Source organism: Sus scrofa, chromosome 3, assembly GCF_000003025.6.
Source record: "Sus scrofa isolate TJ Tabasco breed Duroc chromosome 3, Sscrofa11.1, whole genome shotgun sequence".
In the NCBI taxonomy this organism is placed as follows: domain Eukaryota; kingdom Metazoa; phylum Chordata; class Mammalia; order Artiodactyla; family Suidae; genus Sus; species Sus scrofa.
The window spans coordinates 114367924-114390362 of NC_010445.4; the positions used below are offsets into that span (position 1 = coordinate 114367924).

Below are 22439 nucleotides of genomic sequence, written 5' to 3' on the forward strand. Positions count from 1 at the left end.
AAAATAAATCAGCTTCTTTAGTCCTTAATATTTTTTTGGCCACACCTGCGGCACGTGGAAGTTCCCAGGTCAAGGACCGAACCCATCCATAGTAGCAACCCAAGCCACTGCAGTGACAACGCAGGATCCTTAACCCACTGCCCCACAGGGGAACTCCTAGCCCTTAATTTTTAATCTTACCTTCAAAACAATCCATAAAAGAAAGCTGGAAAATAGAGTAGAATTTACCCACAATCCCACTTCCAAACAAAGAATCTGCCCTTTTAGTCTCTTCTTAATTTGTGGGAGGGGAGGGGAAAGTAGCCTAAAGGAAGAAAATGTTTGCTATCTGCAATAGAAACTGCTGCTTTGGATTATTAAAGTCTTTGAATCCACATGCTTAAATAACTGTTACTTTTTAGCCTGAGGGGTTCTTGATTGGTGTGAGCTTGGTAATGGGAAAGGATGATCAGGAATGGTGGCTGTGTCGAACTACAGAGTCCAACACAGATAAGGAACCAGCAGAGTTTGAGCTGACAGGAGGACCCTGATAACTTGCTTTATCATTTCATTTTTGCTTAAAATAGGTATTTGGACGTTTTCCTCACCACCCTACCATTCCTCCTTCACACTTAAGAATGACTGCTTAAATATAAGAATTAAGTAGGTCACGTTAATAAATTTCACAATTTATGATAAATTTCACATTTATGTAACATTTTGACAGTTTATGTAACATTTCACAACTTGTGTAACTAATTTTTAGTGAGTTTAAAATACTTTTTGGTGAATATAAGGGAGAACTTCAAGATTGATGAGGTTTGCCAAGGAATGATGGTGGACTAAGAATGAGTATGTAGCATTCATTCTCTGACTTTGTGGCAACCCCTGAAAACCAGAATGATGGAGGAGAAGCCATGGTTAAGACTTGAGATTTAATTTCCTTTTACTTTCTTCTCCAGACTGGAAGCATTTTAGTGAAGTTCTGGTGAAATGCTTAGACAGCCTCTCCTTTCTTTCTGGTCTCTGGTCTTCATTCCGTGACTCTGACTTTGGAGTTTTTGCCTCCTTCTTCCAGCATCCTACATCTATGACCCAGGGTTCCTCTGAGCCCCAGAAAGCTAAGTCACTTGGATGATTGAGGTAGAAAGAGCCAGTTAGGTTCGAGACAGATAACCAAAAAGTTTCTGAGCACTATTCTCCAATACCTGGGTTTGAGCCTGCTGGAAATCCTATCTTGCAAAATTACATGTTACCACTCCCTCTTAAATCGATCTTTGCTACTGCTTTCCTCATTAGGTTGACTTTACCTCATCTTTGTCTTTCTAGGAGCTTCAATAGAAGAAAGAAAAAAAAAAAGCCCCTCTTTCCTCCTTTTCTGCCATCTGCTTTAGCTTTCTTTTCTTTATTCTCAACCACTGTCTTTCCTCTTTAAGTGTTAAACCCAAAAGAAGTTACTCATAATTCTTGGTATTGAATTAATTCTTTCTTTTAACAATTAATGAGTGTCTGCATGCCAGAAACTGGCCCAGCCCCTGCAAATATAAACAGTGAACAAAGTGCACAAAACCCCTGCCCTTGTGCTACTTGTATTCAAGAAGGGGGAAGAGAGACAATAAAATGTCTTTAAGTTAGAATTTGCCAAGTGCTGTGGAGAAAAGTAGGCAGGAAATGGGGCTAGGGGAGGTGTGGACAGGTGGTGGTGATGGGTGGGTAAATTGAGAGAAATAAATTGTTTTATTCAAAATTATTAAGGAATTCAAAATTGGGGGAAGATTATTGTATTTCCTGAGTAAATTTAATAGTGTTTCAGCTCATTGTATTTAATAGAAGTGTTTCTCATTTACTACTTGGTTTAGACCCAGCAGATCTCTGAATGTTTCTATTTTCTAGTAACTGAAGCCAGAAAAACAACAGCCCTCAGGCATAACATAAGCCTAGAGCAGATTTGTCAAATGATTTAGAATAGACCCCTTAATTTGATTTTTTTCTAAAAGTGCTATGTTGTGTTTGTTTTTAAATTCTCTAGACTTTTTGTTTATACCGTTTTTATTGAGATGAGTAATATATGTTCTTTGTGGAAAACTGGAAAGCTACAGGGAAGTTGAAAGAAGAAAATAATAGTCTCTAATAATCATGTTACCCTGAGAAATGTTCAGTGTTAATATTTTGGTAGCTCTCGTTCTAGAAATGTTTCATTGGGAAAAATGAAATTATATAGTCGGCTTAATAGCTTACTAGCACTTATCAAAATAATGGTTCTACTTTATTATATATTTATCAACTAATTGTTATTAGATAAATAATATTGCCTTGCTACTACTGAATATTAATAATGTCTGATATTTATTGAGCGTTTTCTATATCCTAGTTACTTTTGAGACATTTTAACATATTTTTGCTCATTTAGTTTTTAGCCTCTCTGTAAGAGCTGTTCTGTTATTATTTATTTTACAGTTGAGAAAATTGAGCAAGGACAGGTTTAATAATTTTCCTGGAGTTCCCATTGTGGCATAGCAGGTTTAGAACCTGATGTAGTCTTCTTGAGGATTCAGGTTCTATCCCTGGCCTCGATCATTGGGTTTAGGATCTGAGGTTTCGGCATAGGTCACACATGTGGCTTGGATCCGGTATTACTGTGGCTGTGGTATAGGCCTGCAAGTGCAGCTCCAATTTGACTCTTAGCCTGGGAACTTCCAGGTGTGGCCATAAAAAGGAAAAAAATATTTTTTTTTAAATAATTTTTCCTAAGGTCCCATAGCCCGTAAGTGGCAGCTGTAGGTTATGAACTTAGTCTGACTTTATTCCTGTACTCATATCATAGCTCGTACTTACTGGTTCTCTAACATTAAGGTAGTTTATAGGTTTTTTGTTCTTATTTTAAATTGTGCCACAGTTAACATTCTTGTAACCACATCTGTTTACATCTATGATTATTTCCTTAGAATAAATTTCTAGTAGTTGCAGTAATATTGTTAGTAGTGCAGAGACTTCTTAAGGCTTGTGTAAATGTATTGCTGAGTTGGCTTCTAGAAAAACTTTTCAGTAACAAAGTGTTCTCCTACCCATTGAAACTAGTCCTGTTCCCCACATCCTCAGAAACACTGGCATTTTTTTTGTTTGTTTGTTTTGTTTTGTTTTTTAATGTCCTTTGTCTTTTTTAGGGCTGCACCCGCAGCTTATGGAGGTTCCCAGGCTAGGGGTCTAATCGGAGCTACAGCTGCTGGCCTACACCAGAGCCACAGCAATGCCAGATCCGAGCTGCATCTGCAACCTACACCACAGCTGCTCATGGCAATGTCAGATCCTTAACCCACTGGGCAAGGCCAGGGATCGAACCCGCAACCACATGGTTCCTAGTTGGATTTGAGAAACACTGGCTTAAAAAAAAAAAAAAGAAAGAAAGAAAATCTGGGAGTTCCCATCATGGCTTAATGGAAACGAATCTGACTAGCATCCATGAGGACGCAGGTTCGATCCCTGGCCTCGCTCAGTGGGTTAAGGGTCCGGCATTGCTGTGAACTGTGGTATAGGTCACAGATGTGGCTTGGATCTGGGATTGCTGTGGCTGTGGTGTAGGCCAGCAGCTACAGCTCCGATTAGACCCCTAGCCTGGGAATCTCCATATGCTGTGGGTGCAGCCCTAAAATAAAAGACAAAAAAAAAAAAAAATCTGCTAATTTGATATAAAGACCCTTCTTTTAATTTTCTTTCTCTGAATATTAATAAGATTATACTTTAAAAAATTTTTTTCAAAGAAATATTTGTCTCTACTCTTTTCTTGGGCCAGGGATCAGATCGGAGCCACAGTTGTGACCCATGCCACAGATGCGGCAATGCTGGATCCTATAACCCACTGTGCTGGCCAGGGAATGGAACCCAAGTCCCTGCCACTGCAGAAACACTGTTGATCTTGTTGTGTCACAGTGGGAACTCCTTCTCTGCTCTTACACATCTTATGCAGGTTTTGTGTTTATCTGATGACTCTGTAAATATTTGTCGATTTGACTTAAAGGTGCTCATGATGATGTTGGTGATAGCAAGAAGGTCATCAACCTTCCCAATATATAAAATAGAGAAACTTACACAGAAGAATTAATATTGGAACTGGGCTTTGAAGCCCAGTGGGGAAGGAATGAGAAAGGGTGGAGCCCAGAGACTAAAACTGAGTGAAAACAGCCATGAAAATTTTTCCATTCTGGGAAAAACATGTTACTTAGAGTGATTTTTGAGGATTATTAACCTTGCCTCTGGGAAAGCCTGATGAAATAAAACCTTCTTTCACCCAGCGTACCTGGTCTAGTTTTCAGAATTTTTTTTTTTCTTTTTTGGCTGCCCCAGGGCATCTAGAGTTCCTGGTCCAGGGCTCAGATCTGAGCCACAGTTGTGACCTATGCTGCAGCTGCGACCTTCCCTGGATTCTTTAATCCACTGTGCCTGGCCAGGAATCGAACCTGCATCCTGGCATTGCAGAGACTCTGCTGATCCTATTGCAACACAGTGGGAACTCTTAGTGTTCAGAATATTTATTATTATTATTATTATTATTATTATTTGCTTTTTATGGCCGCACCTAAGGCATATGGAAGTTTCCAGGCAAGAGGTCCAATTGGAACTGTAGCTGCCAGCCTGCACCACAGCCATAGCAATGCCAGATCCAAACTGCATCTGCAACCTACACCACAGCTCACAGCAATGCCAGATCCCCAACCCACTGAGCGAGGCCAGGGATTGAACCAGCATCCTCATGGATGCTAGTTGGGTTCGTTGCTGCTGAGCCACAACTGGAACTCCATGTTCAGAATATTTAAATCTAACTTGTAGATCTCTTCTGCTGTGAAACAGGGCTCAATTTCTCCTTTGATTCCCCCTTTTCAGTGTGATGAGGAAGTTGGAGGGCCCTGGTGTAATCCTGGTAAGATCTTGCAATGCCTAGGGAAGCTTGGTGACATGGTGGGCCAGGTCCACTGGCAGCCTTTGCAGGGAGTGGAAGTCTTGGGCTTGGAGAGAGCAGGAACACTGCAGCTTTTGTCTGTGGAGACTTGGGCTTCAGCACGTCTTTCCCTGGTTGTTAGCAAATGGGATGAGGCTTCAACTCCATTTCTCTCCATCTCTCATTACCTTACTGTTTTTCTGGCTGTGGTGAGAGACTAAGAGATGTTCCCTACTAGCTTCCTCTTGAGGTATACTGATGGCTGGTCTTGAAAAAGGAGTGAGCACTTTATGTATTAACAATATAATTTATTTGTCATTTAATTTAAATATGTTTTCAAATCTCTTTTCTCTTTAGCTTAATTTCTCATCATGTAACAAACTTTTTTCATTATGAAGATAATACATACTGATTGAAGAAGCTTTTTAAAATAGAGGGGAAAAAAAGGAAAAAAGTCACTCCAAGTCCAACACCCAATGACAACCACATTTTGGTGTCTCTTACCCACTCCATCTTTTCTCTTTGTTTTTACATGCATATTGTTTTACATGTTTTACAATGTATTATTGTAGTTGGAAACATGGCTCATGCTGTCTAATTGAGGTTTTAGTTCCAGCCTAGCTTTTTATTAGCTTTGTGAGTGTAACAACTTCAGTAAGCCTCAATTTTCTTTTCTTGGAAAAGTGGAGATTTGGGGAGTTTCCGCCATGGTGCAGTGGGTTAAGAATCCAGCTGCAGCGGCTCTGGTCACAGCTGCAGCTCAGATACAGTCCCTGGCCCGTAACTTCTGTATGCTATGGGTGTGGCCATAGGAAGAAAAAAAAATGTGGAGATTTCATCATAATATATTGATCCATGAGTTATTGTGAGGATGATGAGATGATGTATATTTAATGTGACCACCTCATGGTAACTTTTCAATAATGTAATACTAATCAGTCCTGTCTTTTGGTTAGGTTAGCTAGAGATGCTGCTCTGGGATGGACTTGGAGGAGGGAATGGACCAGGGACATTGTATCTTTCTTTTCTGAAATAATTAAAATTCAATTTCAGGAATTCCCATTGTGGCTCAGTGGTTAACGAATCTGACTAGGAACCATGAGGTTGTGGGTTCGATCCCTGGCCTTGCTCAGTGGGTTAAGGATCTGGCGTTGCCGGGAGCTGTGGTGTAGGTCGCAGACGTGGCTCGGATCCCGAGTTGCTGTGGCTCTGGCGTAGGCTGGCAGCCACAGCTCTGATTAGACCCCTAGCCTGGGAACCTCCATATGCCACAGAAGCGGCCCAAGAAAATGGCAAAAATAAATAAATAAATAAATAAAATTAAATTCAATTTCAAAATATTTTTTAAACATTCTCAAGGGGCCTAAGGAAATGTTTACTCTGAGACCTCCTTTAAAATGCCATTTATCTCTGGCCAGCCTCACAGTGGGCTAGTGGCCCTGTGCCTCATACTTCTAGGGTAGCCTTGATAATGATGATGTCAATGATTATGAGGGAGCAATGACAACAAGTAAAGACCTGAGTGTTGGAGTTCCAGTTGTGGCTCAGCGTAACAAACCTGACTAGTATCCATGAGGATGTAGGTTTGATCTCTGGCCCCAGTCAATGGGTTAAGGATCTGGTGTTGCCAAGAGCTGAGGTGTAGTTTGCAGACATGGCTTGGATCTGACATTGTTGTGGCTGTGGCATAGGTCAGCAGCTGCACTCCGATTTGACCCCTAGTCTGGGAACTTCCATTTGCCACAGGCGTGGCCCTAAAAAAAAAAAAAAGCCAAAAAAAAAAAAAGACTTGAGTTTAAGCTTGGTATTTGGTAACTATTCAGTGATTGTTAGCTGCTATTATTTTCAATAATGATACACATATATATTATATCATAAATTATGAGTCTAACCAGTTTCTAGGTTATTATATGGTCTAGCTGAAATTGTTTTTTAAGAAATAGGTTATTGATATATAATTCATACATCATTATGAATTTAAGTGGAAGCATAATATTTTGCTCAGTGTATTTCCCCATTTTTGGATGCTTGTATTATTTCCATTTTTTTCTGTAATAACTAATAATAACTGCAGTGAATATCACTGTAAATAAAGTATTTCCCACATTTATTATTATTTCTTTATGACAGATTTCCAGAAGTGAAATTATAATTATTGGCTTACAGGATATGAACATTATTAAGATTCTTGCTGTATATTTTCACACTGCCTTCTGAAGAACTCTACCAGTTTGTACCCCCTAAATATGGGGGTCTTTTATCACCTTTGCCAACCCTGAGTATTATCCAGAGTCTGTTTTTTAAAAAAATAACTTTGGAGTTCCCGTCGTGGCGCAGTGGTTAACGAATCCGACTAGGAACCATGAGGTTGCGGGTTCGGTCCCTGCCCTTGCTCAGTGGGTTAACGATCCGGCGTTGCCGTGAGCTGTGGTGTAGGTTGCAGACGTGGCTCGGATCCTGCGTTGCTGTGGCTCTGGCGTAGGCCGGCGGCTACAGCTCCAATTAGACCCCTAGCCTGGGAACCTCCATATGCCGCGGGAGCGGGCCAAGAAATAGCAACAACAACAACAACAACAACAACAACAAAAAAAGACAAAAGACAAAAAAAAAAAAAAAAAAAAAAAAACTTTATAGGGAGAAACAAAACTTCATTTGCATTTTCTTGATTATTAGTGATGCTAACATGTATTAGCCAGTTTTATTTCCTTTTTGGAAAATTGTGTATTTATTTGGAGTCTTAGTGTTTTTCATTGTTTTAGTAGCTCTCTGTACATTAAAGATAATGACTATCATGTTTATTGTGATTTTTCTCCAACTGCATACTTTTTTTTCCCTTTTTTGGCTGTTCCTACAGCTTTGGAAGTTCCCAGGCCAGGGATCGAATCTGAGCTGCAGCTATGACCCATGCCATAGCTCCAGCAATGCCAGGCCCTTAAGTTACTGCCACCACAGAGACAACTCCAGATCCTTATCCTTAACCTGCCACACCACAGCAAGAATGCCTCCAATTTTATACCTTTTAATTTTATTTTCAAGAGAAGTTTAAAATATTTATACAGATGAATTTTTATTTTTTCGTGTATTTTTTGTAGTGGCTTCAGAACTTAGAAAGTTACCTTTGTTTCAGAGATACGAGATGAAGCATCTCTGAATTTCTTCCCTCTGTGCTTCTTATTCATGTAAATGGTTTAGTTTTAATATTTAATCCTGACATAAGATGGGAGAGAGTAGACCAACTAGCCAGCTCCCCCACCCTCTCCTTACAGCAGTGCAGGCTGAGTCACAAGCTATTCTTAGGTGTTTTTTCCCCCCTTTGTGTGGGTGAATTGTCTTGTTCAGAGTTGTTGACTAATTCTTCTAAAATTGGTTTAATTTAAATCTTCAATTTAATTGGATCAGTAGCTACTTCGGTATCACAGTATTAGTTTACCATTCCTGTTCTTTTTTTTTTTTGGCCAAGCCCATGGCATGCAGAAGTTCCCAGACCAGGAGTCAAACCCATGCCATAGCAGTGACTCAAGCCATAGCAGTGACAACACTGGATCCTTAACCCACTGTGCCACCAGGGAACTCACATTCCTGTTCTTTTATTCTCTGTTTTGGTTGATTCTTTGTGGGCTAAACCTAACATTTATAAAATTTATAATTTATACTCAAAAGTCTTAAACTGAAGATGCTAAGTTGCAAGACTAGAACTAAAAACAAAGTTTGTATAGAATAGTTCTCTTTGAAACTTCTAAGTCTCAATATGCTTTGTATATTTGGGGCCCTAAGCTTCGAGGTAGAAATAACAGTCACTTTTCTCTCAAATATAGTAAATATTTGTAAGAAAAGTATGTCCTTTTAATTAGAAATTGGTACAAATATAGTTTGTTTTACCAACTCAATAAAATCAAGCCATCTATTATAGTTGAAAATAATGTTGAAATAACAATAGTAATAGCCATCATTTATGAGCACCTCTGTGTGCAAGATGCTTTACAGACATGATAGCAGAGCCTTAAAACAACCTGGCATTTAGGTACAGTTATCCACATTTATAGATTAGGAAATTGAAACTATGTCATGTGGAAGTCTGCTAAGCTAAGAAGTAACTGTGCTGGGATTAGAACTCAAGTTGGTTGATCTGCTTTCAAAGTTCAGGTTCCAGTCTGTGAGCTTGCTTGTCCTCAGTGCAGTTGAAAGAATGCTAATCTCTCAGAGTCAAAGCATTTGTGTTTATTAAAGGATATTTTAATACCTTACATGTGGCTGACTGCTAGGCACTAGGTATATGAAGATGAAGAGACATTCATAGGAACTCAGTCAAATAGAGGTGAGCAGGCATGAAGAAAAAGGTTACTTTTCTAGGTGATATGCAGTTTAATGGAGGCACATATAAGGTGAAATAACTATGTGGCAAAGCAGAGTTTCTGTTGTGACTCAGCAGGTTAGGACCTGATATACAGCCTGTGAGGAGGTGGGTTTGATCCCTGGCCGTGCTTAATAGGTTAAGGATCTGGCATTGCAAGCTGCAGCATAGGTCACAGATGTGGTTCGGATCTGGTGTTGCTGTGGCTGTGGTTGTGAACTAGGGTGCAGCACCAGCTGTGGCTCTGATCCAATCCCTAGCCCAGGAACTTCCATATGCCACAGGTCCAGCTGTAAAAAGAAAAAAAAAATATGGCAAAGAAAGGTTTTGTAAGTAGAAGTGTCACTGAGAAGGTAGGTAGTTCCATAGGTTTAGAGAGAGAGGGAGACTGGGAATAAGAGGGGGCAGAGGTGGAGGGGGAAGGTATTCCAGCATTGGAAAAGTAGGCAGAGGATAGACCCTAAAACATCTTGTATTCCCTGTGAAGGAGATTAGATTTTTTAAAATAGCAGCTTTATCAAGATATAATTCATTATACCATAAAATTCACTCTTCTAAGCTTTACAGTTCTTATTACCATCACAGAATTCCACAAGCATCTTCACAAATTTTAGAACATTTTCATCATCTAAAAGAACCCCTTATGCCCATTAGCAGCCGCTCTCCTCTTCCCCCTAATATTCTGAGCTCTAGGGTACCAGTAATCCACTTTTTGTCTCTGAATTTGCCTATGTTGGACACTTCATGTAAATGAGAATACGGAATATGTGGTCTTTTGTGATTTCTTTTACTTTCCCTAGTGTTTTTAAAGCGCATCCATGTTGTAGCACACATCAGTAAATCATTCCTTTTTGCAGCCAAAGGTTCCGTTGTACGGGCATACCACATTTTGTTTATCCATTCATCAGCTGATAGACATTTGGGTTGTTTCCACTTTTTGAGTTTTATGGATAATGCTGCTGTATGCATTTGTGTACAATTTTTTTTTTTTTGTCTTTTTGCCTTTTCTAGGGCCGCTTCCTGTGGCATATGGAGGTTGCCAGGTCTAATCAGAGCTGTAGCCGCCAGCCTACACCACAGCCACAGCAATGCGGGATCCAAGCCACATCTGCAAACTACACCACAGCTCACGGCAATGCCAGATCCTTAACACACTGAGCAAGGCCAGGGATCGAACCCGCAACCTCATGGTTCCTAGTCGGATTCGTTAACCACTGCACCACGATGGGAACTCCTGTGTACAAGTTTTTGTGTGGATTTAGGTTTATGTTTTCACTTCTCTTGGGTTCATATCCAGGAGTGGAATTGCTGAGTTATATGGTAGCCTCTGTTGAACATTTTGAGGAGCTGCCAAATGGTTTTCCAAAGCAGCTAAATCATTTCACATTCCCAGCAGCGAGGTATGAGGGATGCAATTTAGTAGATGAGATTTTATGCTATTGGTGAACAGAATCACAGTGGTTGAAAATTATTGGATTATAATGCTGCTTCCCCAATATGATTCAAGAGTGTGTCAGGAGGCTTTTTCTGATGAAAGAAACTAAAATGCAGATGATTTCCTCACTTCTTGGGGGCTCTTTTTACTCCATTTCCATAGTTTTTGATTGTTATGTATTCGTATGGGATATTTATAATCTGAGCTATTAAGGATTACTGAAATTTAGCGTTCATAAACTAAAACTAGCCAATTTCTAAAACTTATTGAGGACTCTAGTTATGTTCTAAGAAATCTGTTAACTATACAAAACTTTGGCAGGATGGAACTGAATTGAAAAATTCCTACTATGCACGCCCACACTGATGGATATTATTTTCAGTGCATCATTGGGTTGCCTCAAGTTTGATTTGGCTCCAATTTCTACTATTCTTGAATTAACTAATTATAGAGTTATGCTAGATTTAGTTTTGTTGACCATTTTGCTCTTGTGTAACTGTTTCATTGCGATAACTTCTTCATGATAGAGTTATTTTTCTGCTGGAAAATAGGAGCAGGTGAGTAGGTTGGATCTCTTGTCCCACTTAGGTGGGCTGTTATTTATAATAGTTTGAGAATTAATGGATAACATAATTGGAAGGATTTTCCCACTCTAATATCCCACCCTAATAAACTTTTTAGGTGGGAATTAGTGTGTGTTATATTAAGTCTTAATTATTGAATACATGAATCTCTGAAAGTCCACAGATTGGCTTTGGAAATCTGAAACCATGTATGCCATGATTTGTACATTTGTGTTTTTTTTCCAGAGAGGGAAACTGGGTTTTCCAAATTTCTTAGAAAAAATGAAGAAGTCCATGACCCCTCAAAATTAAAGAATTCAGATTGGTGAAGAGAATTTGTAGATTTGTGATTTGAAGCACTTGCGGGAAGTGAGATCCTATTCTGGCTAGGTGTTGTTATGTAGTGATAGATACTTTCTGGACACACTCTTTTTTAGTGTGACTCATCCCATGTTAGAATATCTCCATTTTATTCTTTCCTGGTGATTTTTTTGTCCCTGTCAGAACTTAGACTTTGTCTCTGAAGTCTTCATTACATATCTATTGTTTTATATTCACTTTCTTGAATAATTGAGATGTTCTTTTTTTCCTTTTTTTTTTTTTTTTTTGCCATACCTGCAGCATGCAGAAGTACCTGGGCCAGGGATCAAACCTGAGCCACAGCAGTAACCAGAGCCACAGCAGTGACAGCACTGGATCCTTAACCCACTGAGCCACCAGGGAACTCAGGATATTCTATTTAAGAGTGTTATTTTTCCTACAGTGATAGCATGCTTTACTTGAAATGTATTGATATTTTTAAAAATTTTTTGATTGATAGAATATGAAAACAGATGCTTTTCTATCCATTGGCTACTATTTTTTCTTTCCTCTACTCTCTTGTTCTGTTTGTGATTTGGGTGATGTTGGAAACTACCAGTCACTGATGGAGGCTCTTCCCCTGCAGACCTTGCTGGAGTGTGGCCTTGGTTTGGATTCCAGTCTCTTTAGGCCTCTGCAGTAGAGTGTGTGTGTGCAGGAATGTACTTTTCCTCTGTAGTTTTTTAGCACTAGATGTAGCACGGCTGGATTTGAGATGAAATTGGTAAATTCAGTTAAATGTTTTTGGTAAAACAGCCTTGTTACTTAATATTGTTTATAATAGACTAAGAAGGTGACAAGGGTGAGGGCTGGGTAATCTGGCAAGAGGGTTAAAAGATGGTGTAGTAAAATACAAGTATATTTAGTGCTTGTCCCTGGTTCCTGGCACAGAGTTCCTAAAACCTTTGAAATTCCCTGAGCGATAGGAAATCTGCTTTCCATCATACCAGAGCCTAGGTTAATGAGGTGACTGAGAGTAGTACCCCAAGATAACCTCAGGATAAGACTGGACAGGCAGAAAGACCTAGAGATTAGAGGGTTAGGATTTCAGCCCCACCCCCCGACCTCCAGGAAGAGGAGGTGGGTACCGGAGTTTGTACTCTTCTCTATTTACACACACACACACACACACACAGAGTTTTACATAGCTGTAGTCATGGTGTAGATTTTTGTCTACTCGTTATATGTAAGATTTTTTTTTCCTGTGCTGTCTCATAATTTTTAAAAGTTTTAATGGTTGTGATATTTTTATCTAGTAATAGACTGATTTATTAACCACACGTTTTCAGATGTTTAGGTTATTTCAAGTTTTTTGCCTTGATAAATAAAACTCTATGAACATTGTTATTTAGCAAAAGTATACTAGACATTTACTTTGTCAAACTCCATTAGGTGCTGGATTCACAAAGATAAGATCCTTTATCTCAAGATATTTTCTTCTGGAGTTCCCACTGTGGTACATCTGGATTGGCAGTGTTGCTGGAGTGCCGGGACGCACGTTCGATCCCCAGCCTCACACAGTAGGTTAAAGGTTGCAATTGTGGTTCAGATCTGGTCCCTGGCCTGGGAACTCTATATGCTGCAGGACTCTCAAAAAAGAAAAAAGATTTTCTTCTAGTTCTTGACATGTGGTAACAATTTTGAATATTTGCATCTGTACTTTGGAATTTTGTAATTAAAAAAATTTACATTGTATCATAAACATTACCTATGTACTATAGCCTTAAAATTATCATTTGTAAATAGGTGCATATTCTAAATGAATACAACTTAATATTTTTTTGTTCCTTTCTCTAGTGGATAAATTGCCTTATTTGTATTTTTTCTACTGTTGGATGATGCTGTGATATGCATCTTTGCATTCTGTTTTCCTCTTTTGGATTATTAAGATAAATTCCTATAAAGGGGGCAAGTGGATATTTTGTCTTGGATGAATGTTGCCAGATTTAAAGGTGCATGCTTTAACTTAAATCTACTACTTCTGTGATATTTGCCTTCTTTAAGATTGATATACTTCTTTTTGAACAGTTTAAAATTTATGGAAAAATTGAGCAGATAGTACAGAGTTTCCCATATACCCTTCTATCTAGTTTCCCTGTTATTAATAACTTACAGTAATATGGTACATTTGTTACAATTGATGAACCAATGTTTGTACATTATTATCAACTACAGTCCATGCTTTATTTACTTTTCCTTAGTTTTTATCCAATGTCTTTTTTCTGTTCCAGGATCCCATACTATAGTACATTGAATTATCTCGGCTCCTTGGGTTCCTCTTGGTTGTGACAGTTACTCAAACTTTGCTTGTTTTGGATGACTGGGACAGTTTTAAAGGGTACTAGTTAGGTATGTTGTAGTATGTTCCCCCATTAGAATTTGTCTAATGTTTTTTCATGAAACTTACCTCTGTTTTTCCATTCCAAAAGAAAAATTCAGATAGATCAAATATATAAATTAAAAAAAAAAATAGGTCCTGGAAGAAAATACAGGGCAATTTTCTGGTATGAGACATGACTTTCTTAGCATGATAGGATAGGATATTTAGTCGTCATAAAGGAAAAGAGACAAATTTTGGTGTAAAGCAGAAGAAGTTGGTAAAACAACAAACTGGGTAAAAAGTATTTACAACCTGTGTTACAAGCCTGGGAGATTGAAAGAGCGATGTGTGAGGCTGTCATCAAGGAGAGTGGGAAAGCAGATGGACTAGGACAAAGGGGATTGTCAGGCAGGACCTAAGGTTCACTTGAGACAGTGATCAGGAATGTGAAGGGAGGCCAGTCAGCAGCTTATTTATGTAGTCACGGAATAACGAAAGAATTGGATTTACAGAACACTGGGATGTTGCCAAATGTATAACATGTAGGGAAAGAGGAGAGTGAAACTGAGGACATGCACAACGAACTGCTTATAATGGTGGACTGTGATACTTAATTTGGGTAAGAAGGAATGTTAGGACATCAGGAAAGGTATATGAGGGTATGAGGAGGGTTGAGGGACAGTGAAAAGTTGTTAAGACCAGCAGTTTGTAGGCCCAGGTGGAGTTACAGGATTGTTGAAGTCAGGGAACTGGAGAGATTGGGCTGTTGAGACAGGTGTTGGTGAAAGGGGTGTGGGTTCCTGAAGTGGATTGCAGAAGATGCAGTTATTGGTAATAACAAGGCCTTGGGTGTGACTTGGAGTTGATGGCTGAGGTAAGATGGAGGTTGAGATATTTGGGAACACAGAAGTCAAAGACTTAGAGGCCAGGCTATGGGCAGGGTCATCTGAGTGGATATTGACATCAACAAGTATTATTATGGGTGTAATGCTAGAGAGTAGATAGTGAGCTGGGTGTTAAAGCCGTCAGGGAATGACTGGTGATTGAAGGGGTCAGCAGTGAAGGAGGAGAGCCAGTGGTTGTGGCCGATGCATGAAGGTCAAAGCTAGTTTTCTTTTTCAACTTTTATGATGAACCAATGTCATACATATACAAAAGTTGGAAGTATGGTGATCAATTATTTTCTATTTGCCTTCATTTAGTAATTACTTTTTTTTTTTTTTTTTTAGGGCCACACCCATGGCATATGGAGTTTCCCAGGCTAGGGATCGAATCAGAGCTACAGCTGCTGGCCTACACCACAGCCACAGCAACACAGGGTCCAAGCCACGTCTGCGACCTACACCACCACAGCTCATGGCAATATCGGATCCTTAACCCACTGAGCGAGGCCAGGGATCGAACCTGCAACCTCATGGTTCCTAGTCAGATTTGTTTCTGCTGCACCACGACGGGAACTCCATAGTAATCTACTTTTTACTTAAATGTATTTTGTATTTTTGTGGAGGCTTTAGTTCTTTTTGTGATAAGGAAGGCTATACATGTTTCCAAATTCCTTTCTAGAAAGTTTGTGCTGTTTTACATTTGTATTAGCTCAGTATTGATACAATACTTATTTTTACAGCTATTGTTATAGTTCCTTGCATTATTATTAGCTCTTCACTGCTTTGTGTGAATAAGCTGCCACCTATTTTCCCATACCACACTCTTCCTTCTGCTTTTGCATGTCCTACTACGTCTGTCTAGAGTGTTTTCCCACACTTGTTCATTGAACAAATGTTTTGATGTGTAAGGCATAAGCTAATTTGAACACAAGCTGAAATGTACATGTCTGGCTGATTCATGGGAACTGATTTACATGTGACCTTCTCTTTTTTGGCCTGCAGAGGAGAGAAATTTGTGTTTAGGTACCTGGGAGTCCGGGCTATCAAAGAGTCTGTTTTTAGCCTGACCCTTTGGACTGGGCCCAAAGAAAAAAGAGAAAGAAGGGTTGCAAAGAAAAGCTGTACGTTCTCATTTTCTCAACTTCTTTTTCCTCTGATTCCAAACTATGTTTATCTTTATTCATCCTTATCACTTTTCCTGTCTTTTATTCTGTCCCAGTTTCTAACTTTAGAGCTGTCAACTTCCACTTTCTCTGGACCCTGACTGTTGTTAGGTAACCTCCTTTCCTTTTCCCTTTTCCCAATTAAATCTCTCCTTTTCCCTTTAAAAATAGTTTTCTCATCTAAAAGGTAAAGCCTTATGACCTTCCTTTCTCCTAAAGCCTCTTAACCTCTCCTCCTACCTTTTCTTCTCCTTCCCTTAACAACGTGCTTCTGGAGTCACCTACATTTCACCTTCTGTTTACTGCGTGATCTACTTCAACTTGACTTTTACAGGCAGTTCACTGTCCTGGAACTGCACTCAACAACACATTGCCAAAACCAATGGCTTTGTCTTGACTTGTGCGACATTTGGCAATTAGGACCATCATCTTCTTGAAACTCTTGGCTCTATCTCCTGATTTCTTGCCTTTTTCTCAGCCTCTTTTTCTGGGTGTTGTTCTCCTGTTTCCTGTACATGCTGTCTCTGGATATGTCGTCCACTGACCTGTTTACAGCTATTTCCAGTCCTTAAGGATTGCCAAAACTGGGTCTCTGCCTTAAATGGAATGCTTCCTCATTCTTGGATATCTCCACCTAGATGTATTTGTAGGTATGTTAGATGACATAGGCTCAAAATTTAACATTTTGTTGCTCACCCGCTAAATCTAATATCCATATCCCTATTTTCTTAGAGCTTCTGTTGATTAATATCACTATACAGTCACCCAAGATAGAAACTCATCTGTGGTGCTCTTATTTCATCATCCATATTTAGCTGATCAGAAAATCCTGTCCATTCCACTTTTGAAAACCCTCTTCTTCACTGCCCGAGTTCAAATTCTCACCACCTGGATTATGCCAGAGGCTCATGATGTCCTTGTCTCAAGACACTCAAGCCAGTTCATTTCCTATACTCTTCGTTAGAATCCTTTCTCTCTACCCTTAAAAGACCAGGTTCTTCCCTTGTTCTTGTATACGCCTTCCCTGGATAATGTCATTCATTGACATGACAACAACTTTTTCCAGTCCCTGGTGACTACCAAATATGGAGTCTGTAGCTCGAACATATACTGTATTTTATTTATTTTCTTTTTGGCCATACCCGCAGTCCCAGTCCAGAGACTGAACCTGTGCCACAGCAGCAACCCAAACCATAGCAGTGACAATGCCAGATCCTTAGCCTGCTGAGCCACAAGGGAACCTCTATACTATTTTTTATTTTTATTTATTTATTTATTTATTTATTTATTTTGTCTTTTTGTTGTTGTTGCTATTTCTTTGGCCGCTCCCGCGGCATATGGAGGTTTCCAGGCTAGGGGTTGAATCGGAGCTGTAGCCACCGGCCTACGCCAGAGCCACAGCAACGTGGGATCCCAGCCGCGTCTGCAGCCTACACCACAGCTCACGGCAACGCCGGATCGTTAACCCACTGTGCAAGGGCAGGGACCAAACCCGCAACCTCATGGTTCCTAGTCGGATTCGTTAACCACTGCGCCACGACGGGAACTCCTCTATACTATTTTTTAAATACTGACTTTCCATGACATGTGTAGTGAAGTTCAAAATCAACAGCTGACATACTTTGTTCCTTAAATTGGGTCATTTGGCAAATTACTTCATTTCTTTGGCTTTTCTTTGTTTCTTAATGAAGGGGGTGGAATTCAGTATGGGTTTAACTCTTTTAAAAGAAATTATCGGATAAAATATGGAGAAGCCTTGATAGGTAAAACACAGAAACAGAGCTACTTTCATTGAAATTAGTATCTTCTCCCAACTCCCTATTCCTCTTCTCTACCCTACTGCATATGTTGTACCTCCTTGAAATTTCTGGAACTGTAAGGAGCACAATTTGAAACTATTGGGTTCCTTAAGATCTTTTTTAACACTTAAGAATGAGCTCTTTGAAATCACATCACTCTCAAATCACACTGTCTTTGAGTAGGGAAGGTTCTACTGTTACAGCAGCTGTGTGGTTTCCTTCTTTTAACCAGTCCTTCTCTTAGATTCAGGTGATTTTTTTTTTTTTTTTTTTTTTTTTTTTTTTTTTTTTTTTGGTCTTTTTGCTATTTCTTTGGGCCGCTCCCACGGCATATGGAGGTTCCCAGGCTAGGGGTCTAATCGGAGCTGTAGCCGCCAGCCTACGCCAGAGCCACAGCAACGCTGGATCCGAGCCGCATCTGCAACCTACACCACAGCTCACGGCAACGCCGGATCGTTAACCCACTGAGCAAGGGCAGGGACCGAACCCGCAACCTCATGGTTCCTAGTCGGATTCGTTAACCTCTGCGCCATGACGGGAACTCCTGATTTTTTTTTTTCTTTGTAACTGCCTGCGCACACAACCAGACAATGTCTTTTACTCTGAGGACGTGTGGAACCCACTTACTCTGACACTGACCTCATGTTAGAGAATTCTTACACGAAAATTACTCCTTTGTGAAGTGTACCATACTTGGAATTACTTCCCAAGTAGAGTTAGTTTTCTCCTCTGGGTTCTCATAGCACTCTTCAGACACTTTTATTATAGTGACTATTCATGTTTGATGAATTAAATACATGAATGAAAGAAAGAATGAAGCTCTAGGGAATAGGTATGGAGAATATATGTACTCTGTAAATTTCATCCTAATGCAGGGACTATAAAGAAGTAGGGGGGAGTTCCCTGGTGGCCCAGTGGGTTAAGGATTCTGCATTGTCACTGCTGTGGTGCAGGTTTGGTCCCTTGCCCAGGAATTTCTGCATGCTGTAGCCAAAAAAAAAAAAAAAAAGTATTTTGCTCCAGTTATTCTCTCATGGAACTGACCTTGATCTGCTTGGGAATCAGATGGAGAAGGAACATTTTTCTGAACTAATCAGCAAGTTTGGAGGCTTGGCACTTGCGTATATGGCACGTGAAGTGGAGGAGGCACTGGAGAAAGTTTTATAAGATATGCCTTCAGGAACTTGATTATCTTGCTTTTGAATGTCAGACCTTCAATCAAATCTATTTATACTAATCAACATTTAACCAACGTGATCCAATGTATGATTGAAAAACCCAAGCCTTTTTCCTCATCCCAATAAAAAGCCTTCAGAATCTGAGTGGGAAATAAACCTTTATCTCTAAATGTATACTTAAAAGAAAAAAAAAAAGTTACAGAAGAACCATGTTGCAAGGAACAAGTTGGTCTGAAATCGATGGCCCTGATCCCTCCAGTGTTTCTAGGAAGTGTTTGGAGTCTGCTCTGCTTTCTTACCAGTTTGTTTTTTATATATGTATTCAATTCAGCGTTACCTTTCTCCAAACTCCCCTCCGGTTTTTTGTTTTGTTTTGTTTTGTTTTTTTCATACCTCAACCATCTTATTCATTTACCCAGTTCATTTGTTTGTTTTAGCAAACATTTATTGAGCATTTTCTCTGGGAGATCTAAATGATTTAGGCACTAAGCATAGAAGTAAATAAAAATGGTCTCTGCCCAGAACAAATCCAACAGGCAAACATGTGAAACATGTGAAATTGGGATACAAAATAAGCGAAGTTACTATGGGGTGAGCAGGTGTTATGGGCAGACATAGGAGATAATGACTGAGAGTGACCTAAGAGGACAGAAGTCTTCCAAGGAAGAGGTGATATTTGAGCTGAAGACTGAGAAGAAAGTGTGGTGAATGTGGCAGAGGGAATAGCTTTTTACAAAGGAATGTGGGAGTGAAAATAACATCTCTGTTTCAAGGAGAGATTGTGTACTTAGGACATCCGAATCCAGGGAAGTGTCTAAAGGCGAGTGTGGTAAAGTAGGTTGGGGTAGGATCTTGGAGGAGGCCATGTTTCATACTAAGAAGTTTGGGCTTTAACTTGTAATCAGTGGGGGAATGTAAGCAGGAGAGGGGTGTTAGTGGGTGTTGTGGAAATAACCAGTAGCTCTGTGGAAGGCAAGAGGAACATTTTAGGAGGTTCGTTACATGACCCTAATTCATATAATGACTCAATTACTGATCCACAATCTCCCAGTGATGGGCCTGGGAATCTGCAGAGTTAGAAAATGTCCCAGGTGATGTAATCAGGCAAGTTGGGAAACTTAAAAACAGAGCATTGGACATAAGTGGTTTCTAGGACCAGCTTTGCTACTGACTAACTATATGAGCTCATAGGAGTCTTCTTAATTTTCCCATCTTGAAAATTGAAGGTTTTAGACTAAATAATTACTGTAATTGTTTCCTTCTATAATTCTGTACTTCTAAACAAATCCAACCTTAATTGAACTACTTTTTACTTACAATGGCTATAGGTTTTTTGTTTTTTCCTTCTGAGTTTTAGTGACCCAGAAAATGAGTCTTTGGAGAAGAAATATTTCCTACTCCTGTTCAAGCATTTTTACTTATCTCTGCCTTAATATGAATATATTTCCCACACTCTCCAAATTGCATTTAGATTATATTAAATTGAAGCATTCTTCTTTGCCTTATGCCTGCTATCTACCACACATATTTTCTTCATTTCTAAAAAGGTAGCAGTGCCAGTTCTCCACTTATTTGTAATGAGCAGGAAAATCTCCACATAAATATTCTAAACCTTTTGATAATTAACACAGTGTTCAAATTATATGATAACTGCAAACTGCAAAGATTACGTATCATTACATGTCAGCCCTTTAGGGAGAGGAGAGAGGTGCTTATTAGATGCTGACTTTAATCACACAGCCCTGAAACAGGCATCAGGTATGTGACTGGGGAGATGCTGATGATCCTTTTCTTCCTCTGAAAGGGTTATACCAAGAGGTAAGAAATAATTAGCACTTTCTCATTTATGTATGTGATTGACGTAGACCTATGTGCTGGAGGGCATCTCTGACTTGTTTTTCTTCTCCCTTATAAATGTACTAGCATTAAGTTGATCTGCTGCTTGCAGGAACCCGTGACCTGCTCAGCATTAATTATTATCTCCACTGAAGAAAGGAAAAGGCAGATGAAGCCCATGGGAAGTTCATGGGCTGTAGAATTAGGTTTGGGATTGCATCTTGGCTTCATCACTTACTGAATTTTGGCAAGTAATTTAACCTTTTAGTTTCTTCATGTGTGAAGTGAGTACAGTATCATCTGCCCTGCAGGGATATTGTGGGGATTATTAGTATTAACGAAGGTGCCTGTCCGGATCTGGCACCTGGTAGTCTTGTCTACAAGCTCCTGTGTGTGAAGCTCCTTACAAAGAACCTGGAATATTTTAGACTCTCAATGAATATTGATCATGACAGATAATTAATAAAGTGTATTACATTAATAGTAAGTACTTAGTAAATGGTAACTTACAGTTACATAAACTCTTGATTTTTTAAATGTCAAATGTATCTGTTGCATTTTTCAAAATTTCAATTATTATTTCTCCGAAAATATAGATTAGTAGAATTGTTAAGCATGAAGTAATTATTCTACCACAGACCAGAGAGGATTGATGTAAATGTAACAGATACAAAATGCTAGGCTTTAAAAGCTTAATGATTCCATGCCTGGACCTAGAAAATACCATGCTAAGTGAGGCAAGTCAGGTAGAGAAAGAAAAATATTATATGACATCATTTATGTGTGGAATGTAAAAAATAATACAAATGAGTCTATATACAAAACAGAAACAGATTCACAAAAAATAGAAAACAAACATATGGTTAACAAAGGGAAAAGGGAACGGGAGGAATAAATTAGGATGCAAACTACCAAAGATAAAATAGATACGCAAAAAATAGCTAAGCAACAAGGATTTACTGTATAATACAGAGAACTATACTCAGTATCTTGTAATAACCCATACTGGGAAATAATCTGAAATATTTATATATGTATAAAACTGGAAAAAAGTCATCTGAACTATCTAGATGTAGTTGGACAAGCATAAGGTAATATTTTGCATTAAAATTCCTAAATGGGAGTTCCCGTCGTGGCGCAGTGGTTAACGAATCCGACTAGGAACCATGAGGTTGAGGGTTTGGTCCCTGCCCTTGCTCAGTGGGTTAACGATCCGGCGTTGCCGTGAGCTGTGGTGTAGGTTGCAGACGCGGCTCGGATCCCGCGTTGCTGTGGCTCTGGCGTAGGCCGGTGGCTACAGCTCCGATTGGACCCCTAGCCTGGGAACCTCCATATGCCGCGGGAGCGGCCCAAGAAATAGCAACAACAACAACAACAACAAAAAGACAAAAAAAAAAAAAAAAAAAATTCCTAAATGTAGCATATATAAAGTTTTAAAAGAAATTTATTGTTTCCAACAAATTATGCTACCATATTCAGATGTTACCACAACGAGATGTTATGTACAGTCATCCATGGATGCTATAATGTGGTACCTGCGTGCATGGGTGTCCAAATCTGATGTGCCAGGTGCAGAATGTTCTGTAATGCTAATACTTTTGCCCTCCCTGCCCATACATTATTTGGTTCATTTTTTGG

The 22439-nt window shown here is 39.4% G+C and overlaps 1 protein-coding gene across 16 annotated transcripts in view; it reads left to right on the plus strand.

The window, feature by feature from the left end:
- The window catches only part of ITSN2 (intersectin 2), a 145129-nt gene that overhangs the window by 4605 nt on the left and 118085 nt on the right, over positions 1-22439 (plus strand). Inside the window, exons 1-2 of one of the 16 annotated variants that reach the window (XM_021088351.1) lie at positions 10474-13141; positions 13853-13970. The exons of 14 other annotated variants lie outside the window; for them this stretch is intronic. The gene's annotated coding sequence lies outside the window, so the exon portion shown is untranslated. Of the gene's footprint in view, positions 1-10473; positions 13142-13852; positions 13971-22439 lie in introns of those variants that run through there. One more of the 16 variants, XM_021088364.1, reaches the window with a different exon arrangement.